Consider the following 6354-nt stretch of genomic DNA (forward strand, 5'->3'; position numbering starts at 1 on the left):
CTGTGCTATCCTTTTTATTGGGTCCCTATCTTTGCGTTTAAAATGTGTTCCTGATACATTGTTGACTGTTGTGCTCCTAACCTGTAAGTGCTGTGGTTTATTATTGGGGGTTTCCCACTGCACGATGAATTTTAGGGAGCAGGTGTCATGTCGTAGCATAGGTGATACATAACTCACTGAGATCAGTGTGCCCATGGGAAAGAAAGCTTGGGTGACGGGAGTGTGGGGCATTAATTGCCTTAATGTTGGAGGGCCCTGGGCTCTGGAAGCATGATTTCCTACAAAATGGGATGTGTTCACTACCTTTGCTACAACAGCAGGAAGATCTAAACAGATTAGTTTGTCTTCACTTTGTACTTTGTTCTCTGGTCATTTTATTCCTTATGCCCCCCTGGCTTCATTTACCTAGGATGAACCTAACCAGCTGGCAGTGCCTCATACTGTGTAATGGGTTTTCCAAAGACCAAATGGACCATTTTCTAGCCTTTTCAAAGAGAGCCACACAGGAAGGAAAACAAGAACTTCAGCTTTTAAGCTGGGCTATTCATGGCCTTTGCTAAATCCTGGCAGGATATCACAGTTTTTCATTACGATTCATCTCACTGATTTCCTAATGGAATGAACTGGCCTTTCATTAAGGCCATAGGAAAGTGAAGTTCGGCTACCCAAGTCATTAAGTGTTGTTATCTGATGAGTGAAAAATAGAGCACTTTTCAATATGCATTTAGGGAGCCCTGTGTTTTGTTTCATTGGATTCCATTTTGTGAAAATCAGCTCAGGCGGAAGGAGAAGACCAATGTCGCATATTCTGTCCTGCTAGAACAATGTAGGCCTTTCTGCTCTGCGGGCAGGGGAAGAAAAACGGGTGGGCGCAGTGATCGGAAATGCAGTGCTAACAGTCCTCTTTCCCACTTTCAAGAGAGCCCAGCCATCTCACCTGCTCAAGGACATTCTGTTCCTGCAACCGATGAGAGTGTGATTTCATTAGCTCCTCAGCTTTTCAATGAAAGCAGACGCACGCAACATTCACTCATAACGTCCCTTCTTCTACCCACCCAACACCATAGAGATACCAATTTGCATAAGAGGGGAAAAATAGACTCATTTAAATCCCATTCTAAATTCACTATTAATAGAATGATCTCTGATATTGAACTATTGAAAATATTTTGTGGCAAAATAATATTACATCTTTAATGTGAGTTAAATTTACTGTTAAAAAAAAAACAAAACCTGTGTGTTTTATATTGAAGCACACTACATTTACTTATTTAAGATAATATTAAATATAATCTTTGAATGTCCTGTTTCATCTAGTATGGTTTTAGGCAATCACAGATTGCATTTCCAATTCATTATATTACTAACTTTTAAAGAAGATGGACAAAGGATAGTGGGTTGGATTGGGATGGAATGGTACCTTGCCTATTCCATATAATGTCCATCCATCATGGTTAGAAGTTAACACTCTATTATTCAGACATTTTGTTCACATGGTACCAAATACTCAGCTATTTGCTAATGTCTAAGTTACCCTTCAAAAGATTTATCTAAATCAACTTGTCATCCTGATGTTTCAGTGTTATATAAACATGCTAGCAGCAAAGATTTTAATGTTCTAATGTGATTTAAAGTTACACATATCTAATCTCTTTTCGTTCCACCAGTCTATGGCATATATCCAAAACACATGTGGGGAGAGGGTGTGTGTATGCACGTGTGTGTGCGTGCGTGTGTATGTACATATATGAGAAAGACAGGGCATTTATGTATTATGTACTTAATCGGTTTTTGAGAGGGATAGATCAGGGTAAGAGAAGTCATGAATGCAAACTAAAATTTTTTGAATAATTACATACTGAAGTTCGCTTTGCTTACACTATTCTGCTAAAATTTTATTCCACTTTTTGCCCTTCTGTATAAATCAAAGCAAATAATAAAAATGTGAAATAAGTTGTTTCTTAAACTGGATTGTGATTTAGAAGACATTGAAGCTACTGAGCATTATAGCGTCAGTCAATTTGGCAGGGGGTGAAAAAAATCAAGTATTTTATTTCCCTTCATACAGCACCATAAAAACCCAAAAACAAGGGCAAGAGCTCAGATACCATGGACTCTCACAGTAACCCCATTCATTTCAGCATTAACTAGATCTATTATTATACAGTGTGTTATTAGCAACTTACAGGGATAACAAAGGGAATAAGAGATATGCAAAAATGTGTAGGGAAAAGTCTTGCATTGAACATATCTTGAAGACTAATAATTGCTGGGAGCATTTATATGTGGGTACTAGCAAATAAATTTCAAGACTATAAGACATGACCATGTTACAGGCATGACTATAATGTTTTATCTGCCCATTTGCATCATATAGGCTGTATCTACATGAATCCAACCAACCACATATGTTAAAAATTCAAATTGCTAGAACTGATTTCACAAAAAAAACTGAATGGACCAGTCTTAGCCTTGATATAAACCCATATATTCTTCTGTAAATTAGTCCATTAATTCATTAATTAGTCCATTAATTCAATATGCATATATTTAGCACCTGTTATAGGGCTGGCACTGTGCTAGACATTGAGTATGCATTGTAGAGCAAAACAGACATATACTCCCTGCTTCATTTATGCAGCTCAGCTTCAATATAAATATAAACAGGTGGAAGAACAGAATTATATACCTAGAAGAAATTTTTTAAAAAGAGCATTTAATGCTTTTACTTTGTGCGTTTGAAAACATAGATCCAAAGAAATAAAGTGCCTTGGCAAAAAGTCAGCTCCTGGTTAGTTGTAAATCCAGTCATCGAATCCCTATTTTCTTCTCCCTAGGGTAGCTGCCCATAACCTGTGGTGAATTTATGCCATTAAGTAGTGAAGAATCTTCAGAATAATTTCCCTCCCATACTCAAATAAAGAAAACTCAGAATTGTGTTTAACAATTTCTTTCTCCCACATTACTTAGTTTTATCAGCTGCCAAAGAACATAAAGGCAATTTATTTCATTCACTCCTGTCTAATTCACCCTCTACACAGTCATTTTGACACTCATTACTAACTTATTCCTACTAACTTTCCTCCTAATTCTTACTAATGTACTATTTTTTCTCTCCACCCCCCCCCCCATGACTGTCTTTTCCTATTTAAATCTCTGCTACCTGTGGACCAGATTCACCTTTCTAGCCCTTGCTCTCAGTGAACTCCACTGTCTACTAAATCACGTGCAACATCCTCATCAGAGGAGGAAGTTCTTCCAGCATCTGGCCCCAATCACTCTTTTCAGTCATTGCTTCCATTACAGATGCCCAAAACCACAAGCAACTTGCAATATTGGTTCCCCCAATACTTTCTCTGCTTCTGTCTTTGCCCCTGCTTTTTGTTTTTAAGGTTTAGAATAACTTCATAACCTTTACTCCCTCTTAAAAATTCATGAAATCACTTCTTGTGTGAAGGTTTTGCTGACCTCACCCAATAGATAGGATTATCCCTACTTTGATCCAAAAACACTTAGTTTGTATTTCTTTTAAGTATTCATATTACTCCACGATTCAGGAGTTTTGTTGTGGTGGTGGTGGTTTTTATACTCACCATATTGTCCTACAGTTTTTATACTTACTGTATTGTCCTGCAGTAATTCCTTGAAGGCAGGCAGGACATCACATCATTCAAGTTTGTTTCTTTGTGGTGCTTATTGTATCCCCTGGATGATAACCAGCGTTCACTAAATATTCCAGTTCAGAACTGAAATCTGAAAAAAATAGAAACATCTGGACTAAAATTTTATTCTAAAAGGTGCAAATCCTTTCCTTTTCTCCCTACCTCTTTTCTGCTTCCCTCCCTCCATCCTTCCCTCCCTTCCTATCTCTTCTAGATAAATGCAGAATTCCAAATCTGCAATCAGTCAAAACAGTCATGGAGTTATTGTAATTTAGTGCTGGTGATGTTATGCTGTGTGAGTAACCCACAAGTCCTGGGACTACTTGATTTCAAGTAGTGACTTGAGTTCATTTAAATAAGTAAATAAGTAAAACAGGTAGAGGGTAGATTTTATTACAGAATAAAATGTTTCATTTGAAGCACGAGGAAAGAAATGCAATCAGGGCTGGAAAGGACCTGGGAGGAGGAGATAGCAAGGGTGTTTACAGATCAGATCCTTCGGAGTGGAGAGCTCAGATAGAGACCCTGTGGAGCTGTGGGTATTAATGAGGGGGCAGCACTCCTTATGAAGTGGGGAACATTCTGCATTGGCAAACACTGGAAAAACATACTAAATAATTGTACAAAATATTATACTAAGAAATTAATTTACTTGATTTCTTGATTCTGTTGCCTTATGTTGAGCTTTAAAGTTGTCACACACACACAAAGAGACCCAGCCTAAGCTTCAGATCTTCACCTATAATTTAGTTGTATTTTGCTATTTCACTAGCTGATATCATCTAGGAATAGAGATGCTAAAAACTGATCCGTAGTTGCCGTATTTTTTAATGATTTTGCTTTCATCTGGGGAATGTTTAAACTTAGCTCCTTGTTGATACCTAGTCAAGAAAATTTATCCGCTAGACCAGGGAGAGATTTGCTTGGCTGCCTCAGGCAAAAAACAAGTAGTTAAGAGTTCTGGTTCAGGAGCCAAACTTTCTGGGTTCATATCTTCAGGCAATCACTTACTAATTATGGTACCTTGAACAGATAATATGGCCTGCATATGCCTCAGTTTCCACACTGGTAAACTAAGAAAAATAAATAATATAATGCATGCAAGGTGTCAAGAACAATACCTGCTACTAGCATACATTCAATCAAAATTTCTTGTTGCTTCTATTTCCATTTTATTTATTATCACCACAGTAAAAAAATATGCAGTTGAAGGATTTCAGAAAATCTACTTCGGTTTTAAAGCAATGCTTTTAGTTATTTATAAAAAAAAAAAATTGGCACGTTACTGTAAACGTCATCTTTGGATAAATTGTTTTATTTGAAATGACACCATCTTACATAAATTTGTTTCATTCATATTTTGTATAAACCACCAGCTCTAAGGAAACTATCATTTTATCTTGTTTATTTTTAAGTCATTCATTGAAATATTGTGCATCTTATGAAAATCCTGAACTGGATTTCTCCTGGAGGAGATGAATTCAAGTTGATTCTTTTTTTTTTTTTCCTTTTTTACCTCGGCTTCTTTATCATTTATCTTCTGGAGGACTTGGAAGATAATAAAACACACAGAGCCCTTTAGTATTTAAACAGAAGAGAAGAAACATGGAAGGGAGGAGACAGGCAAGGAAGGAAGAAGACAGTTAAGCGGAGATTCTTACCTTAGGAATGAAAGTAGTAGTTCTCATTACAATATTAGCTATTTTGATTTGTGGTTTGCCAGGCTAGCGGTGTGAACTTTACCTTCACAAAAGAAAAAAGCCGGTTTTGCATAAACAAAGGCATCGCGTTTCAGTTATATTCCCTTAGGAGATTCAAAAGTTCTCAAGTTCTCCCTCTTCTGAATACAAACATAAACACAGTCAGGTTTCTCAAGGATGCAGAAGTTCAAGAACACCCCTCTCTGGGAGACAAAACAAGCTATGCAGGCTCACTGGAAATGTCTAGATTTTGAAAATTACCTGATGTGGAAAAAATATTTAAAGAGACATAGGAATGGAAAATTCCTTTGCTAACTTCCTGTTCTCCTTCCTGCTAAGGTAGGATTAGTTACCAGCTGTCACAATAAATATCACTTGTAGTTCTTATTTTGGGGAGAAAGAAAGCATTAGGGCGAAAAATGTTTTGGAAGGAACTGAGGCAAAAAGGACCTTCCTTTCTTATAGTGCATTCCTGAAGTTTGAAAGAGTAAAAGAGGGACATGAAGAAAGAAGGAAAGGATCACGGGAAAACAGAAGAGTTAAGGAAACTCTGAAGGTAATTTAATCTCTCTCAAATACTTCCTAATGAGATCATTAATGTAGTAATGAAGACAGTTAGGAAATTGGGGCATGAACTATCTAAGTGATGATCTCAAATCTTGCCTCAAATAGAAAAATGACAAAATTAATAAAAAACACAAAAACAAAAACATAAAATGGAGGGCAGCTTTTGAAATCAAATTGGCCATTTCCATGGAAGGTCTGCTTCCCTGAGGAAGGTCAGGACTTTTCCATTTGCAAGCACTTGTTGCAAAGAATAGGATTTACTTAATGTGTGGGCACACCCTTGAAATGTTGCCTCACATTTGTGGCATGCTTGACAGTGTATAAAGCACTCTCAAGGCACTCTTTCATTTAATCCCCACAACAACGTGTAAATCATACCAATAAATGTGTATGATTTGGGAAGTATTAGAGAGCGAATACACATT

General features: G+C 37.0%; 1 long non-coding RNA gene across 1 annotated transcript; it reads right to left on the minus strand.

The window, feature by feature from the left end:
• Nucleotides 1-2770: 2770 nt before the first annotated feature.
• LOC143685797 (uncharacterized) lies at nt 2771-5438 on the minus strand. The gene is made up of 3 exons (XR_013176737.1): nt 5324-5438; nt 3622-3753; nt 2771-2853 (listed from the first exon to the last, which is right to left on the minus strand). It is a non-coding gene; the product is annotated as an uncharacterized LOC143685797 (long non-coding RNA).
• Nucleotides 5439-6354: the final 916 nt, after the last annotated feature.

The sequence above is a fragment of the Tamandua tetradactyla genome, chromosome 6 (assembly GCF_023851605.1).
Source record: "Tamandua tetradactyla isolate mTamTet1 chromosome 6, mTamTet1.pri, whole genome shotgun sequence".
NCBI lineage: Eukaryota > Metazoa > Chordata > Mammalia > Pilosa > Myrmecophagidae > Tamandua > Tamandua tetradactyla.